The sequence below is a fragment of the Artibeus jamaicensis genome, unplaced genomic scaffold (genome assembly GCF_021234435.1).
Source record: "Artibeus jamaicensis isolate MK-2021 breed Jamaican fruit bat unplaced genomic scaffold, CSHL_Jam_final contig_240, whole genome shotgun sequence".
In the NCBI taxonomy this organism is placed as follows: domain Eukaryota; kingdom Metazoa; phylum Chordata; class Mammalia; order Chiroptera; family Phyllostomidae; genus Artibeus; species Artibeus jamaicensis.
The window spans coordinates 2210361-2226759 of NW_026521506.1; positions in this window are offsets into that span (position 1 = coordinate 2210361).

Here is a 16399-nt window from a genome sequence, read left to right on the forward strand (position 1 = left end):
TAGAGTTCAGTTCTTAATTGTAGAAATTGTGGCAATTGTAGAAATGTATGACAATGTCTATGGAAAGCTGTTGCTTCTTTATCTGCTGGTATGCCTGAAGTTACTGTAGTTAGCAGGGCCAATAGGAAGAAAGACCAGATGTTAAAAAGGAGAAAATATGAAAACAATACAATCCATGTTCCCTGTCACCTCTGTTTTCAACAACACAGGAGAGCTGAAGAGTGAGATTATGTCTTTTCCATGGAGTTACATACATGCCTAGATCAGGACCTGGAGAAGTTGAAGGTTGAGATATAGTGGTCGTTGGAGAGCCATGGAACCAGCTATAGTCCTATACCAACTAGATGACTCACTCCTATCTTCCACATTACTCTTTTGTTAAACTCAAATTCAGAACTATATTTAGATTAACTAGGGAACTGGAGAGCATTTTGCTAGATGAAATAAGCTAGGAGGTGAAAAGCAAATACTGTGTGATCTCATGTATAAGTGGAACCTAATCAACAAAACAAGCAAGCAAAATGTAACCAGAGACATTAAAATAAATAACAAACTGACAGTAACCAGAGGGGAAGAGGAGGGGGATAACTTGGAAAACAGGGGGAAGGACCATCAAGGAATATGATAAAGGACAGATGGAAAAAGCCAAAGGCAGATAAGATTGAGAGTGGAAGGTGAGGGTAGGTGGGGTGGGAGAAAGAGGTGGTAGGAAAAAGGAGACAACTGTACTTGAATAGCAACAAAAAATCATGTCACATCAGCAGAAGCATCTTCTAAGGGGGCTAAGATGTGGAAGAGAACTATGTACTATGTTGTATAATACAAGAGGTTTGGAGACCATATGGATGACTCTGGCATTTTTTAGATTCTGTCTTCTCATAGGTGGGACAATTAAGAGCTAGATACATTCTATTTAGAAGGGAAATTTTAAAGGTTTTCTATAGTGAAGTTAAGGATGAGTAAGTTGTTTTTTGATTCTAAAGATAGATAAAAAAGAAAGTTCAAAAACAGGTTAAATCTACTCATTTCACCTGATGCATCCTATAAGAACCCCCATGGTGAATTTCACGCTAATAAATAATCATGGGATTTGCATGTGATGAGAAACACACTTACCAGAGAAAAACATGCATATTTACAGCAGATTCCTGAGTATAAGATTGGAAACCCTCACAGACCAATCAAGCTGTCATTTGGTTGAATTTCTGAACAGATTTTTTGGATTGGTCCTAAAGTGGTGTTTCTCAAATTTGTCTATAGTGTTTTAATTCTAGAAAATTGTTCACATTTGAAATCTAACTAAAGAGATGTTGTGTTTCAGATTGGCTTAGTTGTCTTATTTCATAAATGATATCTGTGTCCAATTCAATAATTAGCATGTGCTTCTAATGATATCAGAGATGTCATAAAAAGCCCACATGAATTTTATCCACTATATTATCTCCAGCAATAATATGGTCACTTTGTGTTAAGTACCATGGAAATGGGCTAGAGATGATAGGTCTCACCTGTTTACCTTGAACCATCTTCTTGTTCATAAAAAATAGAGCATAGCCCATAGCAATGCAGTGATCAATTCATTAAAATTAATTACACTGGACTGTGTAGGAATGACTTGAGTTAAGTAGGTTGCAGTTTCTTTGATTTTCCTTCTGTATAGTAGAAGAGAAAAATGATTTGTTACACAAAGGAATCCTCAATAATATTACTTGCTTACTTAGCAGAAAACTTGAAAGTGAGAAAGTAGTAAGAGAATATATTTAAAGTTCCAGGGAAAAAAACTGTCAACAGGCAACTCTATATCTGACAAAACTGTCCTTCAAAAACGACAGAGTAAGCCCTGGCTGGTGTAGCTCAGTGGATTGAGCGCGGGCCTAGGAACCACATAGTTGCAGTTTGATTCCCAGTCAGGGCACGTGCCTGGGTTGCAGGCCAGTTCCCAGCAGGGGACTCATGAGAGGCAGCCATACATTGATGTTTCTCTCGTTCTCTGCTTCCCTTCCCCTCTAAAGATAAATAAATAAAATCTTTTAAAAAATGACAGAGTAATAAGACATTACTAGATACACAAAATCCAAGAGATTAGATTGCTACTAGATCATCCCTACAAGAATTGTTTAAGGGAGTCCTTCAAATTTAAATGAATTGACACTGGAAAGTAACTCAAAGACATAATGGAAATATAAATCTCTCTAGTAAAACTAAATACATGGGCAAATATTTTTAAAAACTGGTATTACCATTATACTTTATTATTTATTTAAAATATTTTATCATTTATGCTATTACAGCAATTCTGCATTTAGTCCCTTTTCTTCCCTTCAACCACCTGGCCCCATTCCCACAGTCAATTCCCACACTGCTGTACCTGTTCATGGGTCATGAATGTATGTTGTGTGACTAATCCTTTCACCTTAGTTCAGCCAGTCCCCACCAGTCAGCCTGTTCCATACCTCAATGCTTCAGATTCTATTTTGATCATTAGTTTATTTAATTAATTAGAATCTACTTGTAAGTGAGGCCACATAGTATTGGTCTTTCATTGACTGACATATTTCACTTAGCATAATAGTCTCCAGTTCCATCCATACTATCAAAAAATGTAAGAAGTCCTTCTTTTTTTTTTTTACTGATGTATATTATTTCATTGTTTAAAAGAACCACAGCTTTATTTATTTACCTTCTGATGGGCACTTGGGTTGTTTCTAAATCTTGGTTAATATAAATAATGTTGTAATGAACATAGGGATGCATAAATTCTTTAGAATCGGTGTTTTGGGATTCTTAAGATATATTCCCAGAAAGAAATCACTGGGTCAAATAGCAGTTCCATTTTTAATTTTTTGAAGAAACTCCATATTGTTTTCCAGATTTTTTTTTGCCTCAGTCTGTATTTCTAACAACAGTGTATGAGTTCTTTATAATCCACATTTTCACCAGCATTTGTTATTTGCTGATTTACTATTGACAGCCACTTTGGAAAGTGTGAAGTGGCATCTAATTGTGCCTTTAACTTGCGTGTCTCTGATGGCTAGTGATGCTGATCATTTTTTCCTATATGTGTATGTCCTCCTTGGAGAAGTGTCTTCTCATGTCTTTTGCCCAAATTTAATTAGATTGTTTGTTTTCTTGCTGTGGAGTTGTGTGAGTTCTTTAAATATTTTTGAGATTAAGCCTTTGTCTGAAGTATCATTGGCAAATGTGTTCCCCCATACAGTGGCTTTCCTTTTAATTTTGATGATTAAAAAAATTATTTTCTTATTCATGTTTATTATTGATGTATCATTCATACAGGTTCCTGACAACCCTTCCCCTTTTCCCCCAATTATCCCCTCCCAACACCCCTCTGGTTACTGTTAAGTTGATCTTAATTTCAATGTCTCTGGTTCTATTTTGCTTGTTTGTTTATTGATTTGGTTCCAGTTATAAGTGAGAATGTATGGTATTTGTCCTTCACCACCTGGCTTATTTCACTTAGCATAATGCTCTCCAGTTCCATTCATGCTGTCACAAAGGGTAGGAGGTATTTCCTTATTTCTGCTCCTTACTATTCCATTGTGTAAAAGTACCACAATTTTTTGATCCACTTATTTACTGATGGACTCTTAAATTTCTTCTAGCACTTAACTAATGTAAATTGTGCTTCTATGAAAGTTGGGGTGTACAGGTTCTTTTGAATTGGAGTTTTAATATTCTTAGGGTGTAGTCCCAGCAGTGGAGTTGCAGGGTCAAAAGGCAGTCCAGTTTTTAGTTTTCTGAAGAAATTCCATACTGTTTTCCACAGGGACTGCATTCCAGCCAACAATGTGCTAAGGTTCCCTTTTCTCCACAATCTTGCCAGCATTTGTTTGTTCATATGGCTATGATGGACATTCTGACTAGTGTAAAGTGATATCTCACTGCAATTTTAATTTGCATCTCTCTGATAGCTAGTGATGCTGATCATTCATTCATCTATCCCTGGGCCTTCTGTGTATCCATCCTCCTTGGAGAAATGTCTGTTCAGGTCCTTTGCCCATTATTCAACAAGATTGTCTTTCTGGAGTGGAGTCATGTGAGTTCTTTATATATTTTGGAGATCAAACCCTTTTCTGAGGTATCATTTGCAAATATATTTTCCCATATGTTTGGTTCCCTTTTCATTTTGCTGATGCTTTATTTAGCCATGCAGCTTTATATTTTGATGAGGTCCCATTGTTTAATCTTTTCTTTAAGCCCCTTGTTCTAGGGGATGTATGGGTGAAAATATTGCTGCATGAAATATCTGGGATTTTCCTTCCTATGTTCTCCTCTAAAAGTTTTGGGATGTTGTGACTTACATTTAAGTCTTTTATTCATCTTGAATTCATTTTTGTATATGATGTCAGTTGGTGGTCAAATTTCATTTTTTACATGTTGCTGTCCAGATTTACCAACACCATTTTTGAAGAGGCTATTTTTACTCACTTTTATGCTTCTGCTCCTTTTCTCAAATATTAATTCACCATAGACACTTGGGTTTATTTCTGGGCTATCTATTCTGTTCCATTGGCCTATGTGTCTGTTCTTATACCACTACCAGGTTGTTTTGATTACTGTGGCCTTGTAATATAATTTGATATCATGTTTTGTGATCCCTCCTATTTTGTTCTTCTTTCTCAAAGTTGCTGCAGTTATTTGGGGTTATTCATGGTTCTGAATAAATTTTTGAAAAATTTGTTCTATGTCTGTCACATATGCATTTGGTATTTTCATGGGGATTGTGTTGAATCTATCAATTCCTTTGGGTAGTAGGGACATTTTCATGATGTCAATTGTTTCAGTCCATGAATACAATATACTACCCTTTCTTTGTGTCTTCCTTAATTTCTTTCATCAGTGTCCTGTAGTTTTCTGAATACAGGTCTTTTACCTCTTGGATGGCTTTATTCTTAGGAACTTTATTTTTCTAATTGCTATACTAAATGGGATTTTTTCAAATTTCTTTTTATGATATTTCATTGTTGGTGTACTAAAATGTCTTAGATTCATGAATATTGACTTTGTATCCCACTGTTTTGCCAAATTCACTTGTTAGGTTAAGTAGTTTTTTTTTTTTTGGTGGATTCTATAGGATTTTCTATGTACACTATCATGTCATCTGCAAACATTTTGCTTCCTCCTTTCCAATTTGGATGCCTTTTATATTTTCTTCTTGTCTGAGTGCTGTGGCTAAGACTTCCAATTCTATGCTGAATAGAAGTGATGAAAGTGGACAACCCCATCTTGTTCCTGACCTTAGTAGGAAAGATTTTAGGTTTTCCCATTGATTATGATGTTGGCTTTAGGTCTTTCATATATATCCTTTATTATGTTGAGAAAAGTTCCTCTACTCCCACTTGGCTGAGTGTTTTTATCATTAATGGTTGCTGTACCTTATCAAATGTTTTTTTCCACAATTATCGATATGATCATACAATTTTTCTTTCCTTTTGTTTATGTGATATGTTTATTTATTTGTGAGTGTTGTACCATCCTTACAACATGGGATGAATCCCCATTGAACACGGCATATAATATTTTTAATGTATTGCTGAATGTGGATTGCTAATATATTCTTGAGGATTTTAGCATCTATGTTCATCAGTGATATTGTCCTATAGTTTTCTTTCTTTCATGTGTCTTTACCTGTTTGGGGAATTAGGATGATGCTGGCTGGCTTCATAGAAACAGTTTGGGAGTCTTCCATCCTCTTGTATTTTTGGGAATAGTCTGTGAAGAATAGGGATTACCTCTTCCTAAAATGTGTGGTAAAATTCTCCTGAAAAACTGTCTCGTCAAGGAATTTTGTGTGCCAGACGTTTTTTGGATTATTGCTTTGATTCATCAGCTATTTCTGGTATCTTCAGGTTTTCTGCTTCTTCATTCACTTTTGGGAGATTACATTTTTCTAGACAACTTGTCCATTTCACCAAGGTTTTTAGATTATTGGCACATATTTCTCCATAGTAATTTCTAACAATACTTTGTATTTCTGTGCTATCAATTGTAATCTCTCCTCTTTTATTTATGATTTTGTTTATGTGGGTCCTCTGTCCCCTTTCTTGATGAGTCTGCATAAAGGCTTGTTGATTTTCTTTATCTTTTCAAAAATACAGCTCCTGGAAGTATTGATGCTTTGGACTGTTCTTTTATTTATTATTATTTTTTTAAAAGGCTAAACCACCATTTTTTAAAAATTTATTTTTCAGCCCTGGCTGGTGTAGCTCAGTGGACTGAGCACGGGCTTGTGAACCACACGATCGTGGTTGGATTCGCAGTCAGGGCACATACCTGGTTTGCAGGCCGGTTCCCTGCAGGCCAGTTCCCAGCAGGGGACGCACAAAAGGCAACCACACATTGATGTATCTGTCCCTCTCTCCTTCCCCCCTTCCCCTCTAAAGATAAATAAATATAATCTTTAAAAAATTAATTTTTCAAGTTCAGTTTTTTGTCTATTTCTCCCATCGCAGCTACCACCCGCCTTGTCCTCCCCACCTCCCTCCCATTTCCACCCCCCCTTAGTTCTCATCCCTGTGTCTTTCATATTTGTTCCTCCAAATCCCTCCCCTTTTTTCTCCTTAAATTCCCCTCCCTCTCCCTTCTGGTCACTGTCCCCTTGTTCTCTATTTCAGTGTCTTTGTTTTTATTCTGCTTGCTTGTTTGTTTTCTTGTTTAGCTTCCTGTTAAAGGAGAGATCATATGGTATTTGTCTTTCAACAACTGGCTTATTTCACTCAGCATAATACTTTCCAGTTCCATCCATGTTGTTGCAAAGGGGAGTAGCTCCTTCTTTCCTCTGCTGCATAGAATTCCATTGTGTATTTGTACCACAATTTTTTGATCCATTCATTTACTGATGGGCATCTAGGTGGCTTACAACTCTTGGCTATTGTAAATTGTGCTGCTATTAACATTGTGGTGCATAGGATCTTTGAAATTAATGTTTTAGGATTCTTAGGATGTAATCCCAGCAGTGAAATCGCTGGGTCAAAAGGTAGATCAATTTTTTTAAATTTTTATTGATTATGCTGTTACAGTTGTTCTATTTCCCCCCTTCATTCCCCTCCACCCTACCCGCCGTCCCCACCATTACCCCCCCTTTAGTTTATGACCATGTGTCTCAAGTCCTTTAGATTCTATATTTCCCATGCTTCTTGCCAACCCATCTATTTTCTATCCACTGTTTATGATACTTATTTTCTGTACCTTCTCTCCCCATCTCCTCCTCCCACTCCCCTGTTGCCAACCCTCCTTGAGATCTTCATTTCTATGTTTCCACTCCTGATCTAGCTGTCCTTTTAGTTTGCTTTTATTTTAGGTGTCGTTGTTAATAACTGTGAGTTTGTTGTCTTTTCACTGTTCATGTTTCTTTAACTTCTTTTTCTTAGATAAGTCCCTTTAACATTTCATATAATAAGGGCTTGGTGATGATGAACTCCTTGAATTTGATCTTATCTGAGAAGCACCTTATCTGTCCTTCCATTCTAAATGAAAGTTTTGCTGGATAGAGCCATCTTGGTTGTAGGTCTTTGGATTTCATGACTTGGAATACCTCTTTCCAGCCCCTTCTTGCCTGTAAGGTCTCTTTTGAGAAATCCGCTGACAGTCTGATGGGAACTTCTTTGTAGGTGACAGTCCCCTTAACTCTTGCTGTTTCTAGGATTCTCTCCTTCATTTTAATCTTGGCTAATATAATGATGATATGCCTTGGTGTGTTCCTTCTTGGGTCCAACTTCTTTGGTACTCTCTGAGCTTCCTGGATTTCCTGGAAGTCTATTTCCTTTGCCAGATTGGGGAAATTCTCCTTTATTATTTGTTCAAATAAGTTTTCCACTGGTGGCTGTGCCTTTCCCCCTTCTGGTAGCCCTATAATTCGGATGTTGGAACATTGAAAGATGTCCTGGAGGTTCCTAAGACTCTCCTCCTTTCTTTGAATTCTTGCTTCTTGACTCTTTTCTGTTTGGCTATTATTTGCTTTCTTCTGGTCCACTCCATTGATTTGAGTCCCAGTTTCCTTTTCATTGCTATTGGTGTCCTGTGCAATTCCATTCATTTCAATTAGTTTTGCCTTCACATATTTGTCTAATTTGTGGCTATAATCAACCAGTTCTGTGAGGATCCTGATGACCAGTGTTTTAAACAGTGCGTCTGAGAGTTTTGCTGTTTCTTCATTGCTTAGATTTATAGGCTCTGGGGCTTTGAGATCTTCTTGAGCCATTTTTGGTTTGTTCGTGCCTTTTAAGTGTGAGGAGCAGCGCCTTGGACTCCCAGGTCGCTGGGTTGTGACTCTCTATGTGGGGGCGTGGTCAGAGCGAGGAAATGGCAGCACCCTCTGCTGTTTCATTCAGCTGGCTGAGGAGCAGAGGCTTAGGTGGTTCACCTGGGTTGGGCCACTCAGAGTCGCTGGGTTATGATGCTGCATGTAGAGGTGGTGTCAGAGCAGGGAAATGGCGGCGCCCTCCCTGCTGCTTGCTTTGGGGACCTGCTGGGTTCCGGTCCAATAGCCCACTCCCTGGCTTGTCTATCCAGGCACAAATGCACGACCACAGTCTACATGCAGCCCTGCTCCCAAGCTGTTTCCCCCGCGATCCCTCAGTAGCTAACTAGGTCCAACCCTGCACATGGATTCTGTGCGCCTGGATTCCGCGTGCCTGAGTCCGTTCCACCGAGTTCTCCTGTGCAACCCTGCTGCACCATCGGCTGCTTTCGCCCCTTACTCGTCAGGCTGAAGAATTTGTTGTTAACAGACTTCCGAAAAGTTCAATTTTCTGTGTTCTGGCTATGTTTTCTGTTGCTAATATTTAGTTGTCTCTAAACTTGGTTCTGTGAGAAGGCACGCCATATCCACCTATGCCTCCATCTTGGAGGAAGTCTCTAATTTTTATTTTCTGAGAAAATTCTGTACTGTTTTCCATAATGGTTGTACCAGTCTGCAGTTCCACCAACAATGAACTAAGTTCCCATTTCCCCACATCCTCTCCAGCATTTGTTGTTGGTTGCTTTGTTTATGATAGCCATCCTGACTGGTGTAAAGTGGTATCTCATTGTGGTTTTAATTTGCATCTCCCTGATAGCTAACGATATTGAGCATCTTTTCATGTGTCTCTGGATATTCTGTATGTCCTCTTTAGAGAAGTGTCTGTTCAAGTCCTTTTCCCATATTTTAATTGGGTTCGATGTCTTCCTAGAGTGGAGTCTTGTAAGTTCTTTGTATATTTTGGAGATTAAACCTTTGTCTGAGGTATCATTGGCAAATATGTTTTCCCATACAGTTGGTTGTCTTGCTAATTTAATACTGCTTTCTTTACTCACACAGAAACTTGTTATTTTGATGAGATCCATTTGTTTATTCTTTCCTTTATATTCCTTGCTCTAAGAGACATATCAGTAAAAATATTGCTGCTCGAAATATCTGAGATTTTCTTTCCAATGTTCTCCTCTAGGACTTTAATGGTGTCATGGCTTAAATTTCAGTCTTTTATCCACCTTGAATTTATTTTGGTGTATGGTGTAAATTGGTGCTCAAGTTTCATTTTTTTTGCAGGTAGCTGTCCAGTTCTCCCAATACCATTTGTTGAACAGGTTATCTTTACTCCATTTTATGTTACTGCCCTCTTTGTTGAACATTAATTGACTGTAGAGAGTTGGGTTGATTTCTGGGCTCTCTGTTCTGTTCCATTGGTCTATGTGCCTGTTTTTATGCCAGTACCATGATGTTTTGATTACAGTGGCCTCGTAATACAGTTCGATATCAGGTATTGTGATCCCTCCTACTTTGTTCTTCTTTATCAAATGTGCAGCTGATATACGGGGTCATTTATGGTTCCACATAAATTTTTGAAGTGTTTGTTCTATATCTGTGAAATATGCCATTGGAACTTTAATAGATATTGCATTGAATCTGTATATTGCTTCGGGTAGTATGGACATTTTGATGATGTTAATTCTTCCAATCCATGAACAAGGTATATGTTTCCATTTGTTTGTGTCTTCCTTGATTTCTTTCTTCAATGCTGTTTAGTTTTCTGCATACAAGCCTTTTACCTAATTGGTTGGGTTTATTCCCAGATATTTTATTTTATTTTATTTTTTTTGCTATATCAAATGGGATTTTTTTCTTGATGTCTGCTTCTGCTGATTCATTGTTAGTATACAAAATGCCTTTGATTTCTGGATATTGACTTTGTATCCTGCTGTTTTGCCAAATTCATTAACTAGTTCAAGCAGTTTTTTTGCAGACCCTATAGGATTTTCCATGTACACTATCTGTCATCTGCAAACAGTGACAGTTTTGCTTCCTCCTTTAATATTTGGATGCCTTTATTTCTTTTTCTTGCCTGATCGCTGTGGCCAAAACTTCCAAAACTATATTGAATAGAAGAGGTGAAAGTAGACATCCTTTTCTTGTTCCAGATTTTAGTGGAAAAAATTTTAATTTTTGCCGATTGAGTATGATATTGGCTGTAGGTCTCTCATATACGGCCTTTATTATCTTTAGGAATGCTCCCTCTATTCCCACTTTGCTGAGGATTTTTTATCATAAATGGGCGTTGTACCTTATCAAAAGCTTTTCCCACATCTATTAATATGATCATGTGATTTTTGTCTTTGCTTTTGTTTATGTGATGCATTACATTTAGTGATTTGCGAATACTGAACCATACTTGCATCCCTGGGATGAATCCCACTTGGTCAGGGTGTATGAGTTTTTTGATATATTGTTGGATGTGATTTGCCAATATTTTGTTGAGGATTTTAGCATCTATGTTCATCAGTGATATTGGCCTGAAGTTCTCTTTCTTTGTTGTGTCTCTATCTGGTTTTGGAATTAGGACGATGCTGGCTTCATGACAAGAATGTGGGAGTTTACCATCCTTCTGGGTTTTTTGGAATAGTCTGTGAAGAATAGGACTTAGCTCTTCCTTAAATGCTTTGTAGAATTCTCCTGTGAACCCATCTGGTCTGGGCTTTTGTGTAATGGGAGTGTTTTGATTACTGCTTCAATTTCTTTTGCTGTTATTGGTGTGTTCAGATTTTCTGTTTCTTTTTCCTTGAGTTTTGGAAGATTGTATTTTTCTAGAAATGTGTCCATTTCCCCTAGGTTTTCAAATTTCTTGGCATACAGTTCTTCATAGTAATTTCTTACAATCCCTTCTATTTCTGTGGTATCAGTTGTAATCTCTCCTCTTTCATTTCTGATTGTATTTATTTGTGTCCTCTGTCTTCTTTTCTTGATGATCCTACTTAAAGGCTTGTCTCTTTTGTTTATCTTCTCAAAGAACCAACTCCTGGATTCATTGATCCTTAGGATTGTGCTTTTAGTCTCTATGTCATTTAGTTGTACTCTAATCTGGATTATTTCCTTCCTTCTGCTTGCTCTGGGCTGTCTTTGTTGTTGTTCCTCAAGTTCTTGCAGGCATAGGGTTAGGTTGTTTGTTTGAAATGTTTCTATCTTCTTTAGGTAGGCCTGTATTGCTATGAACTTCCCTCTCAGGACTGCCTTCACTGTGTCCCATAAGTTTTGGGTTGTTGTGCGATCATTTTCATTTGTTTCCAGAAACGTTTTGATTTCTTCCCTAATTTCATTCTTGACCCATTTGTTATTTAATACCATAGCATTTAGTCTCCATGATTGTGGGTACTTTGGGTTTTTTTCTTTTGGGGTTGTTTTCCAATTTTAGTCTCTTGTGGTGAGAGAAGATGCTTGCTATGATTTCAATTTTCTTGAGTTTGTTGAGGCTCATTTTGTGTTGTATCATATGGTCTTTCTTTGAGAATATTCCTTGTGCATTTGAAAAGAATGTGTATTTAGATTCTTTGGGATGAAGGGCTCTATATATATCAGTTAAGTCCATTTAATCTAGGGTGTTTTTTAATGCCGCAATGTCTTTCTTGATATTTTCTTTGGAAGATCTGTCAATTTTTGATAGTGGGGTGTTAAAATCCCCTACTAAAATTGTGTTGCTGTCAATATCTTTCCTAAAGTCCTCTAAGATTTTCTTGATATATTTGGGTGCCCCTATGTTTGGTTTATATATGGTTAGAATGTTAATGTCTTCTTGGTGGATTCTTCCCTTGAGTATCATGAAGTGACCATCTGCGTCTCTCTTTATGGCCCTTTTTTTGAAGTCTATTTTGTGCAATATGAGAATTGCTACCCCAGCTTTTTTTTTCTTGTCCTTTTGCTTGGAAATCTTGTTTCTAGCCTTTCACTTTGAGTCTGTGATGGTCTTTTGTCCTGAGGTGGGTCTCTTGTAGGCAGCATATGTGTGGGTCATGCTTCCTTATCCATTGAGCTATTCTGTGTCTTTTGATTGGAGCATTTAATCCATTTACATTTAAGGTTATTATTGATAGGTACTTATTCATTGCCATTTTTGTACCTGTGTTCCTCTCTGTCTGTTTCTTTTCCTTCCTTCCCTCCCTTAAAGCAGTCCTTTTAGTATTTCTTGTAGACCTGGTTTGGTGGAGGCGTATTCTTTTAGGCTTCTTTTGTCTTGGAAGCTCTTTATTTGGCCTTCTATCTTGACTGAGAGCCTTGCTGGGTAAAGTAGCCTTGGTTGTAGGCCTCTGGTTCTCATTACTTGGAATATTTCTTGCCATTCTATTCTTGCTTGGAGTGTTTCCATTGAGAATTCAGTAGGTAACTTTATTGGGGCCCCCTTGTATGTTATTTCTTTTTTCTCCCTTGCTGCCTTTAAGATTCTCTCTTTGTCTTGGAATTTTGCCATTTTAATGATGTTGTGTCTTGATGTAGGCCTCCTTTGGTTCCTCTTGATTGGGACTCTCTGTGATTCCTGGATTTGTGTGACTTTTTCTCTCATCAATTTAGGGAAATTTTCTCTCATTACTCTTTCGAATACATTTTTTATCCCTTGTTTTTCTTCTTCTCTTTCTGGTATTCCTATTATTTGGATATTATTCCATTTCATATTGTCTTGCATTTCTCTTAATCCCTCTTCATTCTTTCTGAGCCTCTTTTCATTTTCTTGCTCTTTCTGTGAGATGTTTTCTACTTTGTCCTCCAACTCACTAATCTGATCCTCTGCTTCATGGATTCTGCTTTTGATACCTTCTACTGTGATCTTCAGTTCAGCAATTGTATTCTTCATTTCCTCTTGTCCCTTGCTGATAGTTTCTATTTCCTTTTTCCTGTTGATATAGTTTGCCGTGACATCATTGTAGTTCCCCTGTAGTCTCTGATAGCTCATTTTGAGCAGTTTGTACTTCGTGATAACCAGTGGTTTGAATTCACTATCTTTTAGTCAACTTGACTCTATGTCATTTAACATTCTTGCTGAGGCTTCCTCCTTTTCTTTCATTTGGGGACTGTTTCTTTATCTTCCCATTGTTTGTGAAACTCTTCTTGTTAGCCTCAGCTTCTAAAATTGATCTGTTCTGACTCCCTGGGTTTATGTTTGAACCTCTGTGGTATAATACCTGTGAATTTCAGTGGTGCAGACTCCTTCAGGTATCTTGATGTCCTCTGTTTCCACCTACTCCTTTTCTCATGTATTCGTAATCATTTGGAGGGGAGGCAAAATGGTTTATGTCAGCAGAAGAGTTTTTTATATTTACAGTCACAGCCAGTGCAGAGAAGATAGGCAATCTTTAGGCTATATATAGTGTTAACCGTATTCTTCAGCCCAACTTGCTGCTTTTATGAAAGGATGGACAAAAAATTAGCCTCTTTTTGGGGAGTGAAGGCTTGTTAGTTGGAACTAGAAAGCAGTGAGGTTTCAGACGGTCAGATTTTGAGGTAAGGTGAGTGTTAGGAACAGTAAATAGGTGTAGTGTGTGAGCAAATAGAGTTAATCACTACAGTGATAGAATTCAGGGACCTGTACAATGGGCTAAGATATGGGAGATATGTTGTGAAGTATTTACTGTTGTATAGATCAGCTATTATTTACACTAATATTAGAGCAGCCCTCATATAACAAACTCTATGTGATCTGTCTGAGTAGGGGGTATAGAGCTTTAGGTAGTGTGCTAAAGGAAAACAATGTAAGGATAAATGTATATATCCCAAAGAATCCCACAGATATTTTTTACTTACTCATAAAATTCTATTTTATTTTTTAAATATATTTTATTGATTATGCCATTACAGTTTTCCCATTTCCCTCCTTCATTTCCTTCCACCTTGCACACCTGTCCTCCCACATTCCCCCCTTAGTTAATGTCCATATGTGATAAGTTCTTTAGCTTTTACATTTCTCACAATTGCCCTCCACCTGTCTATTTACTCCTCAGCATTTATGCTACTTATTCCCTGCACATCTCCCCCTCTCTCCTCCTCCCACTCCCCTGTTGCTAGCCCTCCATGTGATCTCCATTTTTGTGTCTCCAAAAATGATCTATCTGTCCATTTAGTTTGCTTTTCTTTTAGGTGTGGTTGTTAATAACTGTGAGTTTACTGTCCTTTCACTGTTCATATTTTTTAACTCCTTTTTTTAAGACAAACCCCTTTAACATTTTATATAATACGGGCTTGGTGATGATGAACTCCTTTAACTTTACCTTATCTGAGAAGCACTTTATCTGCCCTTCTGTTCTAAATGAAAGATTCACTGGATAGACCAATCTTGGATGTAGGTCCTTGCCTTTCATGACTTGGAATACTTCTTTCCAGCCCCTTCTTGCCTGCAAGGTCTCTTTTGAGAAATCTGCTGACAGTCTGATGGGAACTCCTTTGTAGGTGACAGTCCCCTTATCTCTCGCTGCTTCTAGAATTCTCTCCTTCATTTTAATCTTGGCTAATGTAATTATGAAGTGCCTTGGTGTGTTCCTCCTTGAGTCCACCTTCTTTGGGACTCTCTGAGCTCCCTGGACTTCCTAGAAGTCTATTTCTTTTTCTATGTTGGAGAAGTTGTCCTTTATTATTTGTTTAAATAAGTTTTCCACTGGTGGCTGTTCCTTTTCCCCTTCTGGTACCCCTATAATTTGGATGTTGGAATGTTTAAAGATGTCTTGGAGGTTCCTAAGCCTCTCCTCATTTTTTTTGAATTCTTGTTTCTTTATTCTTTTCTGTTTGGTTGTTTCTTTCTTCCTTAGGGTCCACTCCATTGATTTGGATCCCAGGTTTCTTTCCATCACTATTGGTTCCCTGTGCATTTTGCTTTATTTCACTTAGTGTAGCCTTCATTTTTTCATCTAATTTGTGACCAAAATCAACCAGCTCTGTGAGCATCCTGATCATTGGTGTTTTGAACTATGCATCCAATAGGTTGGCTATCTCTTGGTCTCTTGGTAGTATTGGCTCTGGGGCTTTGATCTGTTCTGTTTTAGCCACAATGTTTTGTTCAGGTCACACCTGTTATGTGTGAGGGGCAGAGCCCTTAGGTGTTCACCGGGGTGCGGCAGCCCAGTTGCTGGGTTGTGATGCTGTATATGCAGGTGGGGTCAGAGTGGGAGCAGTAATACTTGTTCCACTCTCTCAGATTTTGGTCCCTTCTGCTGCTTCCCACAAGCAAATTGGGCCTTTGTGGTGCTGCTTCCCAGGTGGGTGGCCTTGTGTATATTCAAGGACTCTGTGGGTCTCTCCATCAAATTCTCCTGTGAGGCTAGGAGCCTCTCCTGGCACCTCAACCCCTGAACATTTTTTCAATCAGTGCTTTTAGGCTTTATTTTTCATTGCTGGGGCCCTGGGTCACATAGTCTGTCTTGCTGGCCTTTTTTTGCCTGGTTTATCTGCATGCAAATGTGTGTCTTTGGTCAGCCAACCACCTTGTGCAGCTAATTTCTTCCCAGCACCCAGTTCTCCTAACCACCGCCTCTTCCTGCCAGAACCCCTCTCTGCTTGCCACCGATTCCAGCCCTCTTACCGGTCTGTATGAATGGTTCATTATTGTCGGACTTTGGTAGAGTTCAATTTTCTGTCTGTTCTGGTTGGGGTTTTGTTTCTAAATCATTGTTCTCCTTAAATTTGGTTGTTTGAGGAGGTACAGTACTTTCACGTAAGCCTCCATCTTGGAGGGAAGTCTCCAGATTGTTATTATTATAATATATATATATATATATATATATATATATATATATATATATATATATATAAAATCAGTTAAGTGCATTTGATCTAGGGCATTATTCAATGCCACAATATCTTTGTTGATATTTTGTTTGGAATATCTATCCATTCTTGACAGTAGGATATTAAAGTCCCCTACTATAATTGTGTTGCTGTCAATAAATTTCTTCAAGTCCAACAAATTTTTCCTTATATATTTGGGTGTTCCTATGTTGGGTGCATATATGTTTATAATGTTTATGTCTTCTTGATGGATTATTCCTTTGAGTATTATAAAGTATCCTTCTGGATCTCTTTTTATGCCCCTTGTTTTGACGCATATTTTGTCTGATATGAGTATTTCTACCCCAGCTTTTTTTCCCTGTCCAT